Source organism: Eulemur rufifrons, chromosome 6 (genome assembly GCF_041146395.1).
Source record: "Eulemur rufifrons isolate Redbay chromosome 6, OSU_ERuf_1, whole genome shotgun sequence".
Taxonomy (NCBI): domain Eukaryota; kingdom Metazoa; phylum Chordata; class Mammalia; order Primates; family Lemuridae; genus Eulemur; species Eulemur rufifrons.
Genome location: NC_090988.1, coordinates 5,130,443 through 5,155,604, shown reverse-complemented (window position 1 = coordinate 5,155,604; position 25,162 = coordinate 5,130,443). Strand labels below are relative to the sequence as shown.

At 47.0% G+C, this 25,162-nt stretch overlaps 1 pseudogene; it reads left to right on the top strand.

The window, feature by feature from the left end:
- The first annotated feature begins 373 nt into the window (after positions 1 to 373).
- The window catches only part of LOC138383635 (small ribosomal subunit protein eS6-like), a 75,497-nt pseudogene continuing 50,708 nt past the window's right edge, over positions 374 to 25,162 (top strand).

Below are 25,162 nucleotides of genomic sequence, written 5' to 3'. Positions count from 1 at the left end.
AGGAATAAACAAATTACGATATGTCCATACAATGAAATGCCATGCAGCAATAAAAGGGACCAAGTTAGTGCTTCCTGTGAAAACATGCATGAGTCTCAAAATAGTTGTGCTGAGTGAAAAGTTAGATCAAAGAATGCATTTTGCATGATTCAATGAATGATTTCCCTGAGAAGAAAATGCTAACTAATCGATAGTGACAGAAAGCAGATCGCTGGTTACACGGGATTAGGGAGATGGATTACAAAGTTGCCTGAGGAGCCTTTTCCGTGCGATGGACAGGTTACTATCTTGATTGTTGGTCTGCTATCACCTCGCTCCTGACCATGGCGAGTTAACGGTCCTTTCTGAGCCCCAGGGTGTTCACGCGAAGGTGATGGACCACCTGGTCCCTGGGGATGCTGCAGGTTCTACAGCCTGTGGCTCCAACTTGAGAGCACCATGTTCAGCTGGCCCCACAGAAGCCAGTAGGCGGGGGCTGGCCCCGTCTGCTCCATGGAGGCTCCACCTGCTGAAATCCAGCAGGGAGGAGAAAGGGAGATTTTCACATTCCCTCTTCGAGAGCCCCAGCTCAGCAGGGTCAGAGGGCTCAGCAGGCCACCACAGTCCCACACCTGCTTTCCTCCCTGGGGCCCTACATCCCCAAGCACAAGTTTGCCAACTCTGTGGTCATCTCTGGGTTTCCCTTGGGGAAACAAAGGGCAGAGCAGGTGAGGCTTAGAAACCCAGAATGCCAGAGCCCAAACCTACACACGGAGCGTGCAAGCCGACCTGTCTAGGCAGAGACGGGGAAGAGGACACCAGGGCCAGGAGCTGGGGAGGGAGGACTTCCCCCAGCCCCGACACTGGCCAGCTTCCACCAGCTCAGTGTCCCCAGTTGTAAAGGGAGCATGACAGCACTCAGCTCCCTGCGTTATTGAGAGGCATAAATAAGGGTGTATCTCAGCACCTGACTCATAGTAGATCGTCAAAAGGGATAAAAAATTAAACACTGAAGTCTTAAAACTAGGGAATAAATAGCAGGCCTTTTATAAGAATCCAAGTCTCCTGAGTACCAATCTCATGTTTTTCTACTATGTTAGGTTGTTTTGGAACAGAATTGATTGCCCTTTTACACACACACACACACACACACACCACAAACACACACACACAGAGACACACACACAGCTAAGGAGAGTAAGTGGGTCGGAGCAAGTGCATTGTACTGCCTGGAGTCTGTGTGGGGTGGGCAGGGCTGCCCTAGACCAGGACTGTGACCACCTCGCCCCAGTCTCAACTCTCAACCCCACACGCCCAGCCGTGGCCAGGGCAGGCGCTGAACCTGGGGCAGCTCCTGCTCTCAGCCGCCCACGAGGGGAACCCCTGCCTTGCTAACTCCACAGGGGCATGGCAAGGACCAAGTAAAATGGTGTGTTTGAAAGCATAATGCATATAAAAGTTATTGTACAGTATAAAAAATATATGCTTTAACGTATAAAATATACAAAAATTCTGATGTTAGAAAGGCCTCATAGTATAGATTTTTTGATTTTCTTCCTCATTGCTGTATTATTTGAGGATGAAAGAAGAGAGCACGTGAGAAAGACTGTTGTGAATGTCGCAGTGCTGAGCAGACGTAACGGGTCAGTTCTATCTGAGAGAGGACAGGCTGCACACAGAAGCAGGATAGGGTCCAGGTCTGCAGCGGGGCGTTCCAGGCCAGACCGCAGAATGCCGGCCCCTCCCTCGGTGGCTTGCTGAAGTCTGTGTCTGACAGTGTGTCCTGCGCAGGGACCAGAGCTTCTGGCGGGGGTGTGGGCCTGCTTCCTCCCCTCCCATTACAGTGCTATTGGTCCAGGCAGCTTCCCTTTGCAGAAAGGGCAACTTTGCGACAATAAGTAATCTTCAGATGAGTTTGAATTTGCTGTTTTCCTTCCTCCCAACAGGACAGAGCTCCCGTCTGCTGCACCCTCGCCACGGCAGCCAGTGGATGACCCACGAGCCAGGCCCACGGGGGAGACGTGGCCTGAGGGGCCTGCCCAGTGGTCCTGCTGGTCCTGAGGCCACTGGCCACAGAGCAGACAGGGGGGCGCTGGCGCAGGGGGATTACACTGGGGGGCGCTTTCACTTAGCCATCTTGGCCGTGCCGTTATGATGAGGTGCACACCTCATCCTTTTCCATACGAGAAGAATATGCCGTTCCATGACCTGCCATGATTTTTCCATAGGTCCTCACTGAGGACTGAGGACAGTGACTGATCCACAGGGTGAATGTAGGCATGTCATCTTCATCTCAAGTTTCTGTGTCCTTGTGAGTAAACTGGGATGGTGATCCTCTGCCCCCCCTCCCCCCCCCAACAGTTGTCAGGCCTAATAGAATAACAACAGGAAACAGCATCAGCACCAATGGCTGCATGTCATCGGGAAATCCCATGTGACAGGCTCTGTGCTGAGTGTCCCACAGGAATTAACTAATGGAGACCCCTCAGCAAGCCTAGATTACTACGGATGAGGAAACCGGGCCACAGACCCTGAGTAGCTTCTGCAAGCCCACATAGCTGGGAAGTGATGGTGGCCAGTAACTGGCTCCAGGGAAATACGGTATGCAAAAGCAGGGGCAAGTGGAAAAGCCCCAGCAGGCGTTGCCCTGGGGGCTCAGGGCCAGTGGCGGGGTAGGGCCAGGCTGCCCATTGACCTGCCTGCAGAGGTCGAATTCCACTCCTGCAAGGCCACCAGGGGTTTCCCCTTGTGCTTGCTAAGCGTCCAAATCTGAAAGATGTGGCCTCGTAATGCTGCCTTGATCCAAAAGGGATTCTTGCACTTATTCCTGGTTTTGCTATAAAAGGAAGAAACAGTTTTGTCTGGTTGTGCAAGGGCTCTGCAGTGAACACCATAAACTGCTCTAAAGATAAACCTACCTTCCAGCTTTACATGGGCTCCAGTGCTTTGAAACTGTGTTCCTCAAACACTATTTTATTTATTCTGGACAACAATTCTAAGAGCTACACAATTCTATTTTCTCTTTTTCTCAATTGAGCAAACCAAGCCTCATAGAGGTTAACAACTTGTCCCAGGTCACAAGGCAGAAAATAGAAGCACTGGGACTCAAACCCAAAATTCTCACTCAAAATCTCATGTTTGCCAAGCCCGGTGCCCAAGTGGAAATTAATCTTTTTTCTTTCCAGGGCTGTGAGCCTGCCCAGAAGCCAGAGGGCATGGCTCGGAGGACAAAGAGTGGGTTGAGGGTAAGACCCTGTGTCCAGCCTGGCCTCACCCTGCAGCACCTGGGAGGGCTCAGCGCCTGCCACAGGCCCCTCACCCTGGGCTCTGTGGTGACCATCCTCTGCCTCCCGTTCAGGGTGCTCCCCGGAGGGTCGCTAGGTGGGAGCCTTCCCACGTTGGTCCCTCCGGCCCTCCACACCCTGGTCCGTATCCATTATGAAAGAAAAACAATTCCCTCCTTACAATAAAGAAACTTACATACATACAAACATACAATGTATGATGATGCATTAAGTAGCCTTCTGCTACTTAAATTGCTGAGTGTCAGTGTGAGGCCACAGCATGTGTCACTAATCGCCAGGAGACCATCCTCTCCCTTCACACCGTAATCATTCCACTCACTTGCTTCCATTACGCTCCTGTGAGTTCCTTAAAGATGGGCTCATACAAAAGACCTATGTGAAGGAGGTAAAACTATAAAACTCTTCAGAGAAAACGTAGAATAAAAGCTTCATTTCAGATTTACTGATGATTTCTTGGATATGATACCAAAAGTGCAGCAACAGAAAAAAATAGATAAACTAAACTTCAGCAAAATAAAAAATTTTATACTTCAAAGGGCACTATTGACAACTCAAAGAATGGGAGAGAGTATTTTCAAATCACATACCTAATGAGGGATCACTATCCAAAATATGTAAAGAACTCCTACAACTCAACAACAACAACAAAAAAAATAATTCAGAATTGAGCAAAGTTCTTGAATAGACATTTCTTCGAAGTTAAGCAAATGTCAGCACATAATAAAAAGTTATTCAACATTACAAATTATTAGGGAAATGCAAATCAAAACCACTAGGAGATACTACTTCAGACCCATTAGGGTGGCCATTATAAAATAAAACAAAATAAAAACTATAGAAAATAAGTATAGAGAGTATGTGGAAAACGTTAGGACTCTTGCACATTTCTGGTGTCAATGTATGATGATGCATTTGTTGTAGAAAGTAGTATGAAAGTTCATCCAACATGTAAACATAGAATTATAATATGATCCAGCAATTCCATTTCTGGGTACATATTCAGAAGAATTGAAAGCAAGGACCCAAACAGACATGTGTGCACCCATGTTCATAGCAGCTTTATTCACAACAGCCAAAAAATGGTGACAACCCAGTGACCGTTGACAGATGAATGGACAGAGTGTGGTGTATACATACAATGGGGTATTATGCAGTCTTTTAAAAATGGAAGGGAATTCTGACACATGCTACGACATATAAATCCTGATGACATTGTGCTACGTATTAACAAAACAGGCCAGACACAAGAGGACAAACACTGTATGATTCCACCTAATGGGGGTTCCTGGGGTCACCACATTCAGAAAGACTGAGCGCAGCATGGTGGTTGCCAGGGGCTGGGCATACGGGAAATGTGGAGTTACTATGTGCTGGGTACAGAGTCTCAGTTTGGGAAGAAGAGAAAGTTCTGGACATGGTTGGTGGTGATGGTTGCACAACCATGCCAATGTACCTAATGCCTCAAAACTACACACTTAAAAACGGTTAAAATGGTTGTTTTATGTTACATATGTTTTAGCACAATAAAAAAAGAGTGGTCTACGGCATGAGCTCTGTCATTATTTGTGAACAGAGTTGGATTCTCACTGGTTTAGCCTTTGGGATTGGGAGTGGGTTTATGGTCTGATCAGGTTGGGGTTGAGCTTCTGTTGTTTATTTCCCCCGGAACACCTCCAGCAAGAGCTCGTGTCCTCGAGGACTTGCTGTGTGGCAGACGAGACACAGGGCTCGAGATTCTGAGGTGGATACACAGCCCTTGCCTTGATGGGCTCACGCTGTAGTCGGGAGGCAGGTGTGTCCGCAGGTAAGTTACAGCGTAACAGCAGAGATGCTGTAGATACGGAAACTGAGAACGCAGGGAGAACAGGAGAGGAAATGGCCAATTCTGTCACAGGATGCAGGAGTGGGCAAGAAGGGTCAGGACACCACTCACATACTCCCCTGCCCTCCTCCACCCCTCTTCCCTGTTCTAGAATGTGCTCTGAGGTGAGGGTGGCATGGCCTCTGCGTAGGCAGGCTCTTAGCTGACCTTGACGATAAGGGTTCGACCGTCAACTGTCTCCTTCCTCCTCACCTTTCTTCCTCCTCCCTTCCTTCCTTCCTCAATTCCTCTGTGTTATTCATTAAACATTTGTTGAACAATGTCTGTGACCAGACTCAGTGCTAGGGACACAGGGAGCAATGAGACACAGTCCCTGCCCTCATGTTCTACTAGGATGGACAGACAGAAGGGGAAACACATGTTTTCAGTGTGAGGTGACAAGACTGAGTGTAGCGAGAAGACAGGAGTGAGGGACCTGCTCTGGCCACGGGGCTGAAGCCAGTGCTCTCAGCAAAGTCCTCATCAACTCTAGCACACGTCTGGATGGCTTGGACTCTTCATCAGAGCTGATGTCAACCACACAGCTTATGTCCCTGAGGACATTGCTGACCACCCAGTGACCAGAAATATCCAGATGCCTCATGGAAGTATTTGATTGGATGAAGCAGTGGATCTTAGAAACAGGCCAGGGATAGGCTGGGATGGGAGCCCAGAGGGGACAAGATGTGATGCAGGGAGAAAATGAAAAGCAGCAAGAGAAAGAGATCAAGGACAACAGCAGCAGTGAGAGGAAGAGACAAAGTTCCCTCCCTTGGGAAATGGTTTTGTTTGTCTACTTTTTAAAAGAACAAGTAAGGCGACCAGGACCTAGATGATGCTATGAGGCACTGCTGAGCAGCTTGGGAATCCCTAGAGGATGGGGAGGGGAAAGTCCCCACTTAATCTGCCACTTCTTCCAGGAAGCCCACCCTGACCATCTGATGGAGCAGGTGTCTGTCCTCTGTTGCTGTGCTGCCACTCCGACTCACCCTGCTCAGAACTGCTCAGATGGCACTGCCGGGGTTCTCAGCCTCCCCGAGACAGACAGCTCAGATGATTCTGTGTTGCGGAGTTGTTCTCAGCACGCAGGAGGTCTAGCAGCATCCACCTCTGACCACTAGAAGATGGCAGCACGCCCCCCTGATTTGCAAAACAAAAATGTTTCCAGATACCACCTGATGTCCCCTGGGGGACAAAGTCACCTCCTGATGAAAGTCACTGCTGTATTGTCTAGCTGTGATGCTTTTGAGTTGACAGACCCCTTTCTCTGTGGCAGGAGTACAGTGCCAGGGGCTGGAGGTGATCAGTCACCGTGTGCGGACAAATGAGAGGATGAGCTTGGAGGCGGAGACGGAAGTACAGCAGACACAGCGCAAGCAGAGGGAGGGATCCCCTTGTCTTCAGCTGCTCAAAGTGGGCACCAGGCTTCTCAGTGAGAAAACTCACCTGCCAGTTCCTATGAGAGTCACCTAATTCACGTTTAATTTGGTGTTCTTGTTGAGTAGCCTTGCAAATATATTTCCATTTCCGTTCCATTTGGGTTTGAAAGATATGTGTGTGAATGGGGAAGTGGAGTAAGACCCTCCCTGGGTTTAGCATAAATAATGTGAATATGGAACATTTGTAATTTTAATATGAATGCTTTGGGCCTGAAACAGGAAGCTATGCTAGGAAAACTTATGGCACGCTTGTTTTGTAGCCCTTGAATTTTCTCTCGATTCCAGAGGAAAGGAAAACCCCGAGAGGCCCTGGGATCTGCCCTTCCAGGACTGGTCTGTGCTGTGAAGAAAGAAATACACTTGCCAGTGGGCTCGTGTGCACAGCGATTTCGTGTGCCCGTGCACCTCCAGGGCATTTCACAGTTAGCACGGTCTCTGTGGCATGGGCTCATCTGGGCTCCGTGAGGACTCTGGGGGGAGGCTGTAGCTGGTGTTATTAGACCCATTTTACAGAGGAAAAAACTGGTGCTCAGACATATGAGGGTGTTCATAGGTACAGAGCCAGACCCCAGGTCTCCTAGAACCCAGTGTCCTTCTCACTGTACCCCACAACCTGCAGCTACAGGGCACTAGGTGGATTGCTGTGCTTTGGGGGTGGGGGTGTCAGCTAAGTTGGAACTGGGTCATGCCTGGCCTTGAGCCAAAGACAGCTTGAAGATTAAGGGATGATGAGGTTGTCCTGTTGGCCAGAGCAGGTAAGGGAAAGCTGAGTATGGACAACACGGAGACCCAGGGAGCTAAGAGGAAGAAAGAAAGCAGAGCCCCAGGGAAGCTGGGCATGCAGGGTCTATGGGGAAGCAGGGCAGGAGCTTCTAGAAAGAAGGGTGCCCCAAGCAAAGCCACTCTCTGAAGCTGGCCAGTGTCTGCACTCACCCTCAGAGCCCAACACTACCCAGCTGGGCACAGCCTGGGGCTGCATGAATCCTCTGACCTGCAGTAAAAGGCTTTGTCAAAAAGATTCTCATTCATCACCCAACAAACATTCCTGAACACTGCCCACTTTGGGGGTACAGCTGCCTGCGCAAAGGAGGGAGGCCATGCTCCAGAGACATAGCTGGTCCCTGTGTGTCCCAGCCCCAAGGCCTGCAGTGAAGCCTCAGCCGGGGCCAGACTGAGGTCTGAGGACACAGAGGCCAGAGAGGAGAGCAGCCTTTCCCAGCCTCTTTTGGGCCTGGCCCTGCCAACTCTTGCAGGTTGCTGCACTAAAGAGGAATGAAACCTCAATCCTTTTTTATTTTTGTTTTAAATAGATCAGAGGAAGAGGGAGTAAAAAAAAGAAAAATAAAGAAAAAAATAGCAGTACATAATTAGGGAGCCACTGAAATTCTCTATAAGCTAATGAATAAATAAACCCTTGACAATTTTCCTGAACTGCTGTTGACAGGATAATTGGACCTAATGTCTTAATTTCAATGCTTTTGATGCATTTGGTTTTTGTTAATGAGATATTAGCATGCATTCCAGGAGTGTGGTTTACGTGCTGCAGGACAGCTAAACTGATTGGCCAAAACATTTGCCTTTTACTTGCTTTTACTGCTATATTGCCCTGTAGGCTGAAGAAGGTAAAGTTGTGGAGGGGTTCTTTTGCAGTTGAGTGGTTTGGGGTTGTTGCTAGCTCCCCCTTTCCTCGCTGTCCTTGGGGAAGCAGGAGGAAAATCGGGTACTTCTGGAGGGTCTGGGGCCTTGGGTGTGGGGGAGGGGTGGGACTCAGCGCTGCTGGAGGCTGCGCTTCCCAGACGAAGGTGCCGCACAGGCCTCACCTATCAACCCGTGGGGTGTCCGCGCCTGTCAGGACCAAGAGAACACAGAGCAGGTGGAAGTGGATCTGGCTTAGGTGTCCATTCAGGAAGGAGAAGAGATTAAGACCCAGGTAGCCTGTGGCAGGGACGATGCCAGCAGCTGGGGTGGGTTCTCATTGCTGCAGCTTACGCAGGAGAGGCATCCAGGGCCAGGGGGTGGCAGGGAAGGATAATGGAGGGTGAGGTTGGGTGAGCTGTGCCCCGTCTCTCCAGGCACACAGCAGCCTCCGGTGAGCATAGTCTGGGAGCAGCAGAAGAGCCAGGGGTAGAAAGAACCCAACGTCCACTCAGGAGTCCCAGGTTGACCTTTCTAACCTTGCCTCCCTGATCTGTGAAGTGGTCCAAGACTCAGCGCTTGACTTACCAGGAAGGTCACGCAGTCAATGTCCATGAGGTCTGACCGTAGGATGCAGTGCTGTCTAATATGGGGGTTACTCTGATCGCAAACAAGCCTGCCACTGCAGAGTTAAGGGGCATCTGGGTCGAGGAGTCCCCCAGAACTCAGGGTGTGGGAGGAGGAGTCCTGTCTCTGACGTGGTCACCTGTGGGGAAAGGTGGGTTTCAGAGCATGGGCACTGAATGTCTCTCGCCCTCCTTTCCTCCTCAGCCTACGCGTATGAGGCCTGGACCAGAGAAAGCTCTGGTGCTCTGTCACTGCAGTCCCAGAGAGGAGAGAATGACAACGAGGACTCCCTTCAGCACCAGCCAGCACAATGCCTGATTTACTGGAGGCTTGGCTTACAGTTCACAGCTCAGCAGCAGCAGAAAGGGCCCTGCTGCCTGGCTGCAGCCACCTGCTGGGTCCCAGCCCAGCCTGGCTGAGATCAGAGGAGGCACAGCCTCTTTCCTACTCAGTCCTGCCACTGAGGAACTGGGACCCTTAGTGTCAGCTGTGCTGAGAGCCCAGCAAACTGCTCAAGCTCCTGAGGTTCACTGGGAAAGCTTCAAACTGGAGTTTCCCCCAAGTCCCCCAGGACCTACTGAAGCAGTTGCCTACAGCTTCCCAGGGTGGAGCCCATGTGCTCAGATCCCACCGTGCTGTTGGGGAGGGGCTCTTGGAGCCTCCAGGTACAGCTCAGAGGAGCCTCCAGATCTTCTGCTCCCTCCCAGCCTGCTGGGGGCAATATGAAGGCCACAGTTGCCAAGCCGAGTTCCGTGCTGACCTGGTGCTGTGCGCCGGAGAGCTCAGGATGGCTTCAGCTGCTGCCCGATCCCCACCACACCTGTTGTCTGGTGCAAGGACTCTGCACAGGTTGCAGGCAGGTCCCCGATCTGTGGCAGCAGGGAGAGCCCTCTCAGAGCTCGGACACAGCGCCTGCAGGGTGAACACGGTGCCCCAGTGCTCTGCCCTGCCAATCTGCCCCGAACACGTGCTTTGATGTTATCAAATGTAACCCCCATCACCTTTTTTATTTTTTTCCACACTGATAGTCCCACGCTGCTTCTCTGTGGTTTCACAATGTTCCTTACAAGAATGGCTGTCTGTAGGTAGGTACCTGCTTCCTCTTTACTCTTCCATCCTTGGGAGCTGTGGTTTTGCAGGCTGCTTCCAATCCACCATTTTTTTTTCATTCCTGATGTCTCCTGATGGTGGCTTCAGGGTAAACTCTTGCGGTGGTGGCACCTGGACCCCGTGCCTACTGTCGCAGAGAAAACTTTCCTCGTGTGGAGAGGTACGCTTGCAGATTGCTTGGTGCCCTCGTCCTTGCCCGCAGCAGTGGCGTGTCCGGGGACCTGCGGTGCTAATTGGCCACGGTGGTGCTTGCTCAGAGCCGTGGCTGGGGCCAGCGCTCAGGAACGGGTGGCCTCATCTGTCTGCCTGGATGGCTGGACGGCTCCGCTGGGGATCCCTGGGCACTACATCCGTCCGCAGGCTGGAGGCCCCCAGACGCCAGCGGCAGCCTTTCTGCCAGGCTCCAAGCCTCTCGGGGGTCGATTCCTAGCAACATCTTGGGCCCTCTTGTTCCACTGCACAACTTCTTCCCGTGGAATCTCCGGTAGGTTCTGGCACTTTTCCCTCAGAGTTACAACTGAGCTGTTTATTTTGGTCAACTAAAACTTTTTCTTCTTTCTGAGACACTTGGTGATCGGTTTCCCTAGTCAGCCATCTCGTCCCTCCTGTCACGTGTGCTCTTTCTAGGGAAGTATGTACAGGCAGTGAGATACATGAATCTTGGCGGTGTGATTGAATGGCTGTGGACTAATATGTGGGCCACGCGTCGCACACTCACACTAAGATACAAAACACTTCTCCGCAGAAAGGTCTCCAGGGCCCCTTCCCAGGCAACAACTTTTCTAACTTTTTAGTCCCAAGTACTGATTCTGTGTGTTCGCACTGTCACATAAGCGGGACCACACAGCGTGCTGGATTTGCCTGGCTCCAGCTGCTGACGCAGGATTCACCTGTGTGCCTGACCGAGTAGGCCGGCTGTGAGAGTCTCTTGCCAACGGCTTTCTCTCGCGTGTCTCTGCCACTCTGTTCATTCCTATGCTGATAGGTATTTGGGTTGTTTACCATTTGGGGCTTGTATTATTTTCCTAGGGATGTTGTAACAAGTCACCGAAAACTTGGTGGATTAAAACAACGGAAATTTAATCTCTCAGAGTCCTGGAGGCCAGAAGTGTGAAATCAAGGTGTCCACAGGCTCAGGCTCCCTCTGGAGTCTCCAGGAAAGAATCCTTCCCGGCTCTTCCTGCGTCTGGTGGTTGTCGGCAGTCCCTGGCTTCCTCAGCTGACAGACACCTCTGTCTTTGCGTGGCATTCTCCCTGTGCGTCTCTGCTTCTCCGTGTCCCAGGACACCAGATGTGTTGTATCAGGGCCCACCCTGGATGCCAAATTTCAACTTAGTAATTATACCTACAAAGACCCTACATACAAATAAGGTCACATTCTAAAGTTCCAGGTGAACATGGATTTTGAAGAAACGCTATTTAAGCCAATACAGGACTATGCCTTAAACATGTTTGCACCAGTCTTTTTGCAGTTGCCTGTTTTCATTTTCTTGTGTGTGTATCCCCAAGAGTGCAATGGCTTGACTGTCGAGTTGAAGGTTATAGGAAACAGCAATTTTTCCACTAGCTTCATACAGTCTGTGTTCGGGTGTAGTGTCTCCCTGGCTTTCTGAAGCCCCCTGTAAGGCCGTCTCCTCCTCCACTTCCGGCCCTGTCGAGGGCCGGGGAAGGGAGCCTCACGCCCTCACAGGGAAAGCCCTGTGGCCCCACCTGGGCCTGGGCCCTGTCCCAGGCACTCTAGGGGGCTGAGTCTGAAGCCCCCCACAGTGGGCACAGTCCTGACACGTGCCAGGTAAAGAAAGAGCCTACGTGGAGCAACGGTGCTTTAACCAAATCCACAGACGGGAGCTTGTAAACGACTGATGGGAGATAGTAGGGACACAGAAGAGAAGACCCTAGCTGTCTTAAGAGGTGTGTGGGAGGTAGGGAGGAGGTAAGGAAACACCAGAGAAGAGAAAGTGGCACCTTTAGGCTGTTAAAACACAGACAAACACGCTTCCCAGTTTACTGGGTAGTGAACCTGAGCACCAGTCTCACACCCCCAGCTCCCTGGGCCATCCAGTGCTCCTCCCTGAATCCACCAACCCTCCAACCCATCAGTGGAGCCTTTGTCTCCTGAGACCTCCTGTTCCAGGCACCGTTATCAGATGTCAGCTTCCCACAAATAGTTGGCCCAGGCCCTTATTCATGGCTAGGGGAGTATGTGGCAGGGGCATGGCCGGGGCAGTGTTGGCTGTCATCCCTCAGCACAGCATGCAGTATGCACAGTGTTGGGGACACCCCAGGTGGGGGCCCAGAGACACAGGAGGGGTGCAGCATGTGCCTCAGCCCGGAGCAGGGAGGACAGCAGGCCCCGCGGGACGTGCTCTGGGCTTCCCAGCTTTGCATGCGTGACTGCAGCTTTCCCCCTGTGCACCCCTGACCCCAAGGCTGATCTGGGCCCTGGAAAGGGGTTTGGGAACAAAGGGGCATTGCTCTCTGCACCGTCACATTTAGGATGGGATGTGGTCCCTGGGAAGCACTCAGCAAATGCGTTGGACTAAAGCACCGCTGTCTCTGGCCAAGTGCTGCGTCAGTGTCCCCGCACACGGCTGTGCCTCTACGGGCCGGAAAGGAAGGGTTCGCAGCACGGAGGTGGCTCATCGGGCTTGTCTGACGCCTCCACGTTCCTTCACGGGAGCCCTTGCAGGCTCCACCTCCCTGAGACCTAGAATTCAGCTGCCTGGGAGGCCTGACTTCACAGAGTCCAAGCAAACAGAACTGAGGGTGTCCTGAGTATTTGGCTTCGACTCTGTCTTAGTTCTTCCTGGCTGCTATACAGAATACCGTAGACTGGGTATTCATAAACAGACATTTATTTCTCACAGATCTGGAGGCTGGAAGTCCAAGATCAAGGCATGGGCAGATTGGGTGTCCAGTGAGGGCTTCTTCCTGGCCCACAGACGGTGCCTTCTTGCTGTGTCCTCACATACTGGAAGGGCAAGGATCTCTCTGGGACCTCTTTCCCAAGATCCAGTTCATGAGGGCTGTAACCGCATGACCTGATCACCTCCCAAAGGCCACACCTCCTTCTAATACCATCACACTGGGGGTTAGGATTTCAACATAAGAATTTTGGTGGGATGAAAACATTGAGGCTACAGCAGACTCACAAGATTGTAAATTCCCACAGGTTAGAAGCCCAGGACCAGAAACCCAAGCCATCTACACTGAAGCACCTTTGATTGAATTAGAACAAGAGATCCCTCTGTGTGTCCGAATTAGGAAAAGGCATCTTCTCCGGACAGGGACATCTGCATGGTCCCAGAGCTTACACGGCGGAGCTCAGACTGCCCTGCTGCTCCCATGAGCCTCCTCTGTCTGGCGGTGTCTGCAGGGCAGGGACTTCACGACCTCCTCCCAGCCTGCCAGCTTGTCTATGTCAGAGACTCCTGGGCTCTCTGGGGAGGGCACTGTGCAGAGGACCACAATCTGCTGCCTCAGGTAAGTGCTGGGTGCTGGAGCTGCCACGGTCTGGATGTGTCCCCCCAAATCATGTGTGGGAAATGTAATCCCCAATACAACAGTGTAGGGAGATGGGGCTAATGAGAGGTGATTAGGCCATGGGGGCAGAGTGAATGCATTAACTCCGTTACCATGGGAGTGGGTGTGTTATCTCGTGAGAGGGTTGGTTATAAAAGGGGGAGTTTGGCCCCTTTTGCTCTCCCTCTGTCACCCTCTCTCTGCTCTTCTACCTTGTGCCAGAGGATGACACACCAAGACACCCTCGCCAGATACCAGCCCCTGGTCTTGTACTTCTCAGCCACCAGAATTATAAGGAAATGAACATTTATTGTTTATAAAGTCCCTAGTCTGCGGTATTGTAGTGTCACAGCAGCACGAAATGGACCAAGGCAGTAACTCCGCAGGGTTCCATCTGAGCTCTGCCACCTGCAGACCCCTCCCCACCCAGGGAGGCAAAGCCACGCTCTTGGGCGTGGCCCTGAGCCAGGGCATGTGAGGGTTTAGTAGACAGTAAATCTCCAGGTAAACGTATGGAGTAATGATGGTAGTTCGTGCAAAGGAAGGGAAGATTGTATCTCAAAAAAGGTAATCTGAGCTCTCTGGACAGCAGCAATGTAGTCGTTTCACCAGTGTGGAAACTCTCTGGGATACCGAATAAAAAACACATTCTTCTCAGCCCCACTGATCCTAAGTGGTGACCATGAGGGACCTGTGAGTTGCGGAGATGCGAGGAGAAAATGACTGAGGTTTTGACTTGTTTTTCATGACTCCCCACGGCCTCTTATCACTTCCTTGATCTTCATGTCACTTCCTTGAATGACCACCCCGCTGCTCTAGGGATAGAAGCCTGCAGAGATGGCAGTAAGGGACAATCAGGCACTTGTGCCATGCCACTTTCTCCAACATGAAGTGCTTATCACTAGAATTATTCATGACACGTGAGTGCAGACAGAGTGCGAGCCCTGGCGGGAGGTGCCCCCTGCTCATTTGGGTCTGTCTTACCTGTGGGCTCTAAAGCTCCTCCTCATTATTTTACCTGGGGAGGTGAAATGCAGGTTTCTGCCCTCAGGACCTGCAGGTCCCTGCAGCGGGAACTAACTGGCTACGCCTGGCCCCAGCAGGGCTCAAGACAACGAGCCTGCCTTGGAGTCTGGAGGCAGCATGGGGAGTGTGTGAAGGCCCCAGGGGGGGCTCCACCTGCAGTGGATCAGTCTTAGTGAGCCCTGCACCTCCAAGGGCTCAGCCAACACTCTTACCTCCTTGACTGGCTGTAATTCCCCTGAAACCCACCTTGCACTGGATCTCAGAGAACAAACGACAAGGAATCCTCTTATAGATCCTGACTTAGGCTGAAGTTCTTCCTCCTTTTCCTTCTCCTTCTGCCTGGAGAAGTGCTTCATTCAGCCCCCTCCCACCCATGACACCTCGCCAGGAGACAGACCCCAGGCCAGTCTCAAACAGCGTGTCTCCGTTCATCTGTTTCTCACCGCACCCCCTTTCCCTTTGAGGGGAGCCCTTGAGGAAGTGGCTGGCAGACTCTGTGGCGAACCTGAACTGCTGTCCCCTGATACCTCTGAGGGATAGACTGTGCTCTGGGTTTCTTTATTCTGGTCTCCATCTCCACACCTCCCTCCTCCTGGGCAGACACTTACAGAGAACCATTATCTAGCTCAGGGTAGTGGTGACCTGCAGGGAGAGGTGTGGGCCACAGCCAGCCTCACACCTCACCCCTGGGGAGCTTCCCTAGAGGAGGAGCAGAGAGCTGAGGATGCAGACAGCAGACAGCCTTCCTGGGGGAGGAGCCCATGATGCATGGAGTCACCTTTGCTTTGAGGGTGGGGAGCAGGGTTCAAGGGCAGAGTCCCAGCCTGCCTCAGCCCTGGGCAACAGGCCCCTGGGGTCAAGCTGAGGATGTCACCGGTACACCCCCAAACATGGCCTTGGCCCAGGTCTCCTGTGAGTCCTGGAGCTTTCAAATGTATGTTCAGGCTTTTGGGCCAATTGTGCTTCTCTCCCTCCCTCTACCTCTCCCTTCTCCCATGATTCCCAAGGAAACTTATATAGTAGGATAGGATGAGAATATCAATCCTTAACTTCTCATGTTTGTTTCAAATATTCCCCTAGTCTGTTGTTTCCTTTTTAATTTCACTTATGGTATTTTTGAAACACAAAAGTTAAAATATTGTATTTAAATGTATAGATTGCAAATATTTTCTCCTATGTCATAGATTGTCTCTTCACTCTGTTTATTGTTTCCTTTGGTATGCAGAAGATTTTTAGTTTGATACAGACCCATTTGTCTATTTTTGCTTTTGTTGCCTGTGGTTTTGGTGTCAGATTAATAAAAGCATTACCCAGACTGATGTCAAGAAGCTTTTTTCGTATGTTTTCTTCTAGTAGTTTTATAGTTTTAAGACTTATGTTTAAGTCTATCCATTTTGAGTTGCTTTTGGTATCTGGTATGAGATAAGGGTCCAATTTCATTCTTTGGCATGTGGATATCTAGGTTTCCCGACACCATTTATTAAAGAGACTGTCCTTTTCCCATTGTTTGTTCTTGGCCCCTTGTCAAAAATCAAATGATCACAAATGTATTTTGGGGCTCTCTATTCTGTTCCATGGGTCTATATGTCCATTTTCACTCCAGTTGTTCCACAGTAAGCAGGTCTAGGCAAACTTGCCCCCAAAGGCTGAGGGAGCTGAGAGACCAAAGAAAGAGGCTGACAAATCCAGTTTCTCAGAAAGAAACATTTAATAGGGACTTACAAACAAAAGCCAAGTCCCAGGTGGCCATGAGAGGGTGGATCCCCCACCATTACCCACTGACCCAGGATTTGTTTACTATAGGAAAAGAATGTGTAGGACAATTGATAACATCAAGGTTGTTTTGACCTAAGGGCAGGATTTTTATAGTGACAGTAGATAAAGCAGAAATCTTGGAGGCATTCCCAGAGCAGAGGGTAATCTGAAGTCCACATGGCAGGTTAGCAGACAAGATGGGGTTGCTTTAGCCTCCACACCAGTTAATTTCCAAAATACATAAGGAAATCAAACAACTCAATAGTAAGAAAACAAATAACATGATTTAAAAAATGGACAAAAACCACGAATAGACATTTCCCAAAATGTTACTTTTTCAGTGCTACAAAATGTTCCAGGGCTATTTCTTGACCCAATTTTAGAATCAACCATTTATGCAGGGAGCCCTGATTTCTTCTGTTGAAGAATGATATAAAAACCAAGATCTGAGTGCTAGGTACAAATTATTTTTGCATGATATATTTGCATCCTTCAAACATGCTAAGTTATTTTGTATGTATGTGTTTTGTAGTTTTCTTTTTTTTAAAAAACTAAGATAATCATATCATCTGTGAAGGAAGATAGTTTTACTTATTTATTGCTGTTCAATTTGTTTTCTATTTAATTTTCTTGCTTATTTAACTGTTTAGAAGTTCCAAAACAATGTTGGAGATAAGGACAATACTGCCTTTTCTTGTTACTAATTTTAGGTGGAAATATAGACTATTTCACCAGTAAGTATGGTGCTAACTATGGGTTTTTCATAGATTCCTTTTGTTAGGTTGATAGCTGAGAGGTTTTATTGGAATAGATGTTGGATTTTGTCAAATTCTTTTTCTGCATCAATTGAGATAAAATTGTGTGGTTTCTCTATTTTCGTTTGTTAATATGGTGAATTACATGTACTGATTTTTTACTATTTTCTGACACAGAGCACCTACAAGTTAAGGGCTGAGTCCTCAATTAAACTGTCTGCACTTCAGATGCCAACCACACTTTGGGGTTTCCAGGCCACCTGCACTTCTAACTGGATACAAATCCAGAGGATTCCACAATCTTCCTTAGGTTCAATAATTCAATAGAAAGACTCACAAAACTCATAAAAGCATTATTGTTATGATTCCAGTTAGATTATAAAGGATACAAATGAAGACCAGCCAAATCAACAGACAGCAGGCAAAATCTAGGAAGGTCCCCATCATAGAACTTCCATGTTCTCTCCCTGTAGAATCAGGAGCATATCAGTGTGCTCACCAATCAGGAAGCTTCACTAAGCCTTGGTGTCCAAGGTTTTTATTGGGGTTTCATTACATAGGCATGATTGATTGGGTGATTGGCCAGGTGAACTCAATTTCTAGCGCCCTTCCACTCCCTACAGGTCAGGCTGTCTTGAAGCCCCAATCCTCTAATTGCATGGTTGGTCTTTCTGGTAAATAGTTTTATCCTGAGCCATTTCATCCCTTAGCATAAACTCAGGTGTGAGTCAAGGGGCTCATGAATAATAAAGATAATTCTATTACTTAGGACATTCCAAGGATTTAAAGCCTCCCTCCCAGAAACCAGGGGAAACACCAGTGGAATTATTTATTATATAATATAATGTTAAATCAACTTTGCATCCCTGAGGTAAACTCCATTAGGTCATGATGCATTATTCTTTTTATATATTGCTGGGTTCAGTTTGATAATTGTGCTTAGAATTTTTGCATCTGTGTTCATGTGGAATATTGATTTGCAGTTTTATTTTCTTGTAATGTCTTAGTGAGTTTTGGGATAAAGATAATTCTGGCTACAAAAATTCCATTGGAAAATAATCTATCCTTTTCAAATTTTTTGAAGACTTTATGACAAATTGGTATAATTTTTTCTTTAAGTATTTTATAGAATTCACTAGTCAAGCTGTATGTTTCTTTACGGAGAGATTTTAAGTACAAATTAAATTTCTTATATAGATATAGTCCTATTCAAGTTATATGATTGTTCTTGCATTATCTTTGATAACTGGTATCTTTCAAATAATCTGCCCATTACATTCAAGTTGTCAAATTTATTGGCATAAAGATGTTTGTAATATTTCCTTACTATCCTTTTATTCTATAATCTGTAGCGATGCTGCTTCTCTCCTTTCTTGTTTTGGTAATTTATAGCTTTGGTGAGTCTGATGAATTTTTATGAAACTTTTTTGATCTTATCAAAGAACTAGCTCTTGATTTTTTCTTTTTTATAATGTTTTCTATTTTATTTTTTTCCTCTCTGGTCTATATCCTTCCCCATTTTAAATTACTTTGAATTTAATGTTGTGGTTTCCTTTTTGGTCAGGTCAAAATATTTTCTAATTTCAATTTTGATTTCTTCTTTGACCTGAGGGATTATTTATAAGTGTGGTTATTTTAATTTTGTTTCTAAATAATTGGAAATTTTCAAGATATTTTCTGTATTGATTTCTAATATAATTTTATTGTGACAAGAGAGCATATTTTGTATATTACTGCTATGGCTTGGATATTTGCCCCATCCACCCTCCTCAATCTCATATTGAAATTTGATTCCATTGTTGAAGGTGAGGCCTAATGGGAGGTTTTGGGGTCATGGGGGCAGATCCCTCATGAATAGCTTGTCACCATCTTTGAGGTAATGAGTGAGTTCTCACTCTGTTAGTTACTGCGAAAGCTGGTTGTTTGAATGAGTCTGACATCTCCTCCTCCTCTCTTGCTTCCTCTCTTCCCATGTGATCTGCACACACTGGCCCCCTTTCACCTTCTGCCATGAGTGGAAACTTCCTGAGGCCCTTATCAAAGCCAATGTTGGTGCTACACTTCTTGGACAGTCTGCAGAACCGTGAGCCAAATAAACTTCTTTTCTTTATAAATTACCTAGCCTTAGGTGTTAACAGCAACACAAATGGACTAAGACAATTATTTTAATTCTTTTAGATTGATTGAGGCTTTTTCTGGGCTATAATATGGCCTATGCTGGAAAATATTCTGAGTACAGGCAAAATGATTGCTTAATGTGCCGTTTTAGGTGTAATATTCAGTAAGTGTCAAAAAGGTCAAGTTGCTGAATAGTGTTTTTCAAATTTTTCTGTATCCTCTCTGATTTTCTCTCTACTTGTTCTATGAATTACTGAGAGAAGGGCATCTTAAAAATATGATTAAACTTGTGGATTTTTTTCTCCTTTAAGTTCTAAGAGTTTTTCCTTCAGATACTTTGAAACTCTGTTACTAGGTACGTATAAAATCATTTAGGATGGTTATGTGCTCCCAATGAACTGGTGATTTTTCTTATAATGGGTTGTATATTCTTGTATGTCAGGTAAATTTTTATTGGTTCACAAAAATTACTAGTTTTACCTTGTTAGGTGATATATATATATATATATATATTCCTGTACATATTATCTGGCTTTGTTCTGTGTTGCTATTATGTTACTTCAAATCGATTTGGTCATTTTGAGTCTTACTACTAATATTTCTTAGGCTGGACTGGAGCTCTATTCAGTCTAGGGGTAATTATTTTCCACTACTGAGACAAGTTTCTTCTGTGTGCTGTAGCCAATGTCTCACGCACTGTGCGGTTGTCCAGTCTGGCTGGGGGAAGCAGGCACTATTCTTATTCCCGTGTGAGTGCTGCTGGGCACTGTTACTTCTAATTCTTTTGGATAGCTATTTCCCTAACCTTGGGTAAATTTCTCACATCCATGCACTGATAAGTACTCAATCACTCAGCTTTTATTTTTAATACTAAAGTGAGTAAGGCAAATCTTCTGGGAGTAATTTGACTTGCTCCTTTCAAAACCAAATATAAATCTTCCAACCTTTTGGAGTCTCCAAGCTTTTGATTCCCTTTTCCCTGTTATAGAGGCACTTGAGGACCGGCTGGGTATGTGGGTGGGATGCATCCTCCCTCCCACAGGTGATGGGCTGGGAAGACAGAGCCCTTGGAGTCCAACATCATCCTTGGGATTTGTTCTGGCTAAGGTATTATATGGGACTCGTGCCCCTGTGTGCTGAGCTGGTCGCAGGCAGGGACCAGTCACCCCAGGAGAAGGGGAAGGAGTGTCCTGGGACTTACTAATTCTACATTCTAGTGACTTTTTTTGTAGATTCCCTTCTCGATTAAAGCATATGATTTACCTTGAATACAGATAATTTTACTTATTACTTTCTAATCTGCAGGTCTTGTAATTTTACCTCTTGTCTTAATGGACAGGCCAGGATTTTCAGAACACTGCTAAATAGAAGGCGTGAGAGGGCACATTCTTTCCTTATTCCCGAACATAGGCGTAATTACAAAGTGTATTGAATTGAGCGAAGATTAGAACACAACATTTGAAAAATTATGCTATGCAGTTAAAATAATACCTCACAAAATCTGGGCCTTTGCTTGCTCAGAACAAAGATGTGATAGTAACTATTCTAAGGTGGAAAAAGAAGAGCAAAGCAAGTCCAAGATGAGTACAAGGAAGGAGGAAAGAAAGATAAGAGTGGAAATCCTTCAGATTTTCTAGATGTCAAATACAAATAGTGGTTTATTGTAAACAATTTCATGTCAATAAGCTAAGTAACTTGAGTGACATACAGGAACTCTTGGAAGGACATAGGAGCGTGTGAGACGTGTTCAGCGTGTCTCCAGCTCCTCCTGCAGAGGCAGCTGTTCTTTCCCACTCATTGTGCCGCTTAAGAGAGGCTGTATCAGGACCCTCCTGATCTTTTCTGTAGGTGTCCAGTGGGTTTCATGGAGGAAACACCTGCAAAAAAGTGTTGACTTCCCCTATATTTGCAGTTCCAGAGGCTTCGCCCTGTCTTGCCAGAGTGCAAGCAGGCTGCAGCTGCTCAACTGCCCACGATTAACTCTTCTCACAGTGTTCCGCTGCTTCTGCCTGAGTTTAGTCAGTGCTCGTGTCTTGTTTTTACCTGCAGGAGCCTCTGCATCTTGAAATTCTGGATAAGGGGGTTGCACAGTAATCTCAGCCTTCCAGTGGGGTCAGGAAAAGCTGTGAATTTGCTGTTTATCTGGGTTTTCTTCATTGCAAGTTTGGGAGCAATGCTCTTTCCAACTATTGAGTCAGAAACTGGAAAACCTCTATGTTCCTTTGGAATATTTTTTGGTATTATTGTTTACTTCTAAATAATCTTACTAGCTACACTCTTTATATTTCTTTAGTGGTTGCCTTAATATATACATTTTTTTTTTTCGGTTTTAAAAAGGGGCAATCTACTGTCAAAGAAATGACTTCATGTGAAATGTTGGAACTTGAGACATTATATTTCCATTTTTCCCTGTGTCCTTAGTACTACTGTCTCTCAGGATTGTTGTGAATCTTATAAATCCCAAATATATGACTGTTATTTTTCCTTTAAATAGTTTATTATCTGTAATTTTATTAAAAAATAAAAATAAGTTTAATTTATACCTTCCTTTTTATTATATTTCCTATATATATTTTTAATTTTTGTAAATACATTTAACATTTGGTGTAATTATCCTTAGTATAAAGAAGTTCAGCATGTTCTTGAACACTTCTTCAGAACTTTTGTCTTAAAATGGTTTTTTTGGCTTATAATTTTGCAGGATATTTTTTCTAGATGTGGAATTTTTAGTGGACTTTTGTTTCTTTTAGTACTTTAAATACTAAATATGTACTTCTATTATCTTCATGCTTACATTGCTTCTATTGGTAATCTACAAACATTCTAATATTTTCTCCTCCATACAATGAGTCTATTTTTATTCTGCTGATTTCTAAGATTTTTTATTTATCACTGGTTTTTAGCAATTTAATTATAATGTGTGTTTTCCATTGGGTATATACTGCTTGCATTTTTTCAAGTTTCCTGATTTTGCCCCACAGGACATTGCCCTGCAAATTCCAACAGCCTCAGTCTCCCTGAATTTCAATCTCCGTCCCCTCATTTCAGTGAGATGGCTGTGCTCTGCCTGGTTTCTGTCTCCTGGGCCACAGATGGGGAAGGGACTCCAGAGAGGTTACCTTCCCTTGGGCATCACAGTCCTGTGCTATGTGTTGTCTACTTTGGGAAACACGCTGTTTTATACACCTTGTTCAGTTCTCCCAATGTGTACACAGCTGGCCAATCTGGTACCAACCACTCTGTTAGGGCCAAAGCCAGCGCCCTCTTTAACCACTCATTAAGGATTCATTGGTTAGCCACACCGTTTACTTTATAACTGCTACCATGTAATAGGTGCATAAAGCAAATTAGGTCTCTCTAATCAGGAGACTGATTTTAAATTTAAAAACGCAACTCTTTCCATACCATTTAATGTCCTGTTTTCCGTGTTGTTTAGCTTGAATCTGGTAACTTCGAATTGCTTACAGGTACCACCCATAGGGCTCCACATGCCCCCTCTCCGCTGGGGCCTGTGTTTGCTCAGCTGGATGGCTCTCCTGGAGAGGAGGGCCTTTCCTCAGTCTGATGGAAACCTGCATCCCCAGCCAACCCCATGGCAGTCACAGTGACCTAGACTCAAATTGGCCTCATGCTCACTGGCCAGAGTCCTTCAGCAGAAGTTTGAGTCTGGTTCTGGCATCCTCCGCCAGGGTGCCGGCACTCATGGCCAGCATGAGTGAAGAGAGGGTAAGGAGAGCAGACAGCTGCAACTGTAGCAATAGATAAAACTGCTTTATCCGTTCGCCACTCCCATGTTAGATTGAGGTAATAGTAAATATTTACTGAGGGTCACTGTGAGGCAGGCATGGGTGGTACTGTGTACACACTAGAGTATAAGACCAGTGAGCCCTCTGACCCTGTGGAGTTTGGAATCTAGAATCTAGTTCCAATAAGACCCACTTCAATATCATTTGTCAATAAAATTCACTCTGTTTGGATTAGTGAATGCCATTTGCCCTCTTTAGAAATGATCTTGTTGTATATTAGACCAGCATTTGGTGTAATTCTCAAAATCATCTGAAATATCCTGGCCATGTATGCTCAAAAGACACATGATAGTGGCCAGACACATAACTGATTTTTACAGCATGTCTCCGGCAATCCCTGGAAACAAACAGATGAGGGTGTTAGATAATGAGCATCTGAGGACTACGGACTCTGAAGCGTGCCAGGGAATCCTGGGCACCTTCTAAGGAACACTCTGTCCTCCAGGAAGCACCGTATCCACAATGCAGCTACTCCATATGCCCGTCTCTGTACGGCGCTGCACAGCGAAGCCAGCCTGGTTTATTATAAAATCCTCCGCTGCCAAGAATACCATTTGGCCACCTCCAACTGTTACCAGTTAAATGTCATAACTAGACTATCCAGTGTTCTTTGAAGCCAACATAAATTAAATTTCCAATGGTCAAGAAGGTCCCCCCCACCATGAATCTAAGTGATAAAAACCCAGTCACCTTAGGATAAACACGTTGCATTTCTGTCTTTTGAGTAATTTAGCATGAAAGCAGAGAGGGCAGCCATCCCGCAGAGAGAAATGAGGAGCAAGCCAGTTTTATTTTTGAGAAACAAGCACACATTCCTGCCTCTTTCTTAGATCCTGGGCGCCAGATGTCCTTGCAAGATGCCGCACAGAATGCTAAAACAGGAAGCTAGCCAGTTCATGAAGAAAATGAGGTGCTTTCATTGAAAAATAACTGTGTTTTTATATTTTGCTCCTGTATTTTACAATCAGCCCCTGGTAGCCAATCTATCTTTCCTCTTTCTAATGTTCTCTGCAGCTTTTCTCTGCTCAGCCAGTGGAACCAAACTGGCTGGAATCCGCCTGTTGGAAGTGTGCAGCTGTGTAAGGCTTTGTAGCAGATATTTGTCATCTCAGGGTGTCGCTCAGGAGAACTGGTCCCCACTACCCTATCTCCTTTTCTCGTTTTGCCGAAGAGGGAAAGCTGTAGTCATCGATGGAATTATTTTCCTCCTTCCTTTCACCCAACCCCAATCTCTCTCTCTCTTTCTCTCTCTCTCTCCTTAATATAATGACTCAGGTTAAAAACTTGCTGGTATAATGCATTAGTAATTTTTATCTCCTCATGCTTATTCTAGTGTGAAGTTGTTTTCCAGGTAGTAATTGACTTATCCAAGACTTCCTCCCCTGGTAGGGCAATTTCCAATATTTGTGAAGAAATGCTAATTTCGCTGATCTGTTATCAGACTTGACATTAGTGTTTCCCCCCCACCTCAATTCCTATATTGTCTTCTGTCTCTCATGCAAGCCCATGCTCCTTTATTCATTCATTACGGGTGCTTTTCCTGTGGTGACAATCAATGAACCTAACAGCTTTCTTGAGATCGAATGTGTGACTTTGAAGGTATGGAACAAGGAAAAAAATGCAAAGTCTTGAATGTGGTATAGACGAACCAAGACCCCCATCACGTCCCTGGGCAGGCTCTGCACCTCGAGTCTGCACAGAAGAAAAGGAAGGAATGTCTCACTGGTCAGCACAGGACCAGGGAATACCAGGGGCTCTATGGTCACACATGACTGCATGGAAATTCCAAGTAACTGGCCAACACCCAGTGAGGATGGTGTGCTTTATCAGGCTATCTCATGTGATTGGATCATGTCTTGACATTCATCAAGACTAACTATCACAGCAGGACTTGTGGGCAGGGCAGTCAGATAGTGTTACTGGACTCTCCCACTCCAGTGAGAAGTGGCAGCTGCTGGTGCAGATGGAGGACTGGGCCTGTCTGAGCAAGGGCAGTGTCCGAGGGGGGGCAATGGTCAGGTCGAGTGGAGCTCAAGATGGACTAGAAAGGATGATCCAGCACCCACTGTGGGTGAGGTTTGGAAACAGTCAGGTGGCATCCAGGAATCATCAACACACATTGCGAGGCCCCAAACACCAGCCTGGAACTGAGGGCTCAGTGCTTGGGAGGAGCTGTGAGGGCGTTAGGATGTTCCCTAAACCAGGGCCAGGGCAGAAATGCAGC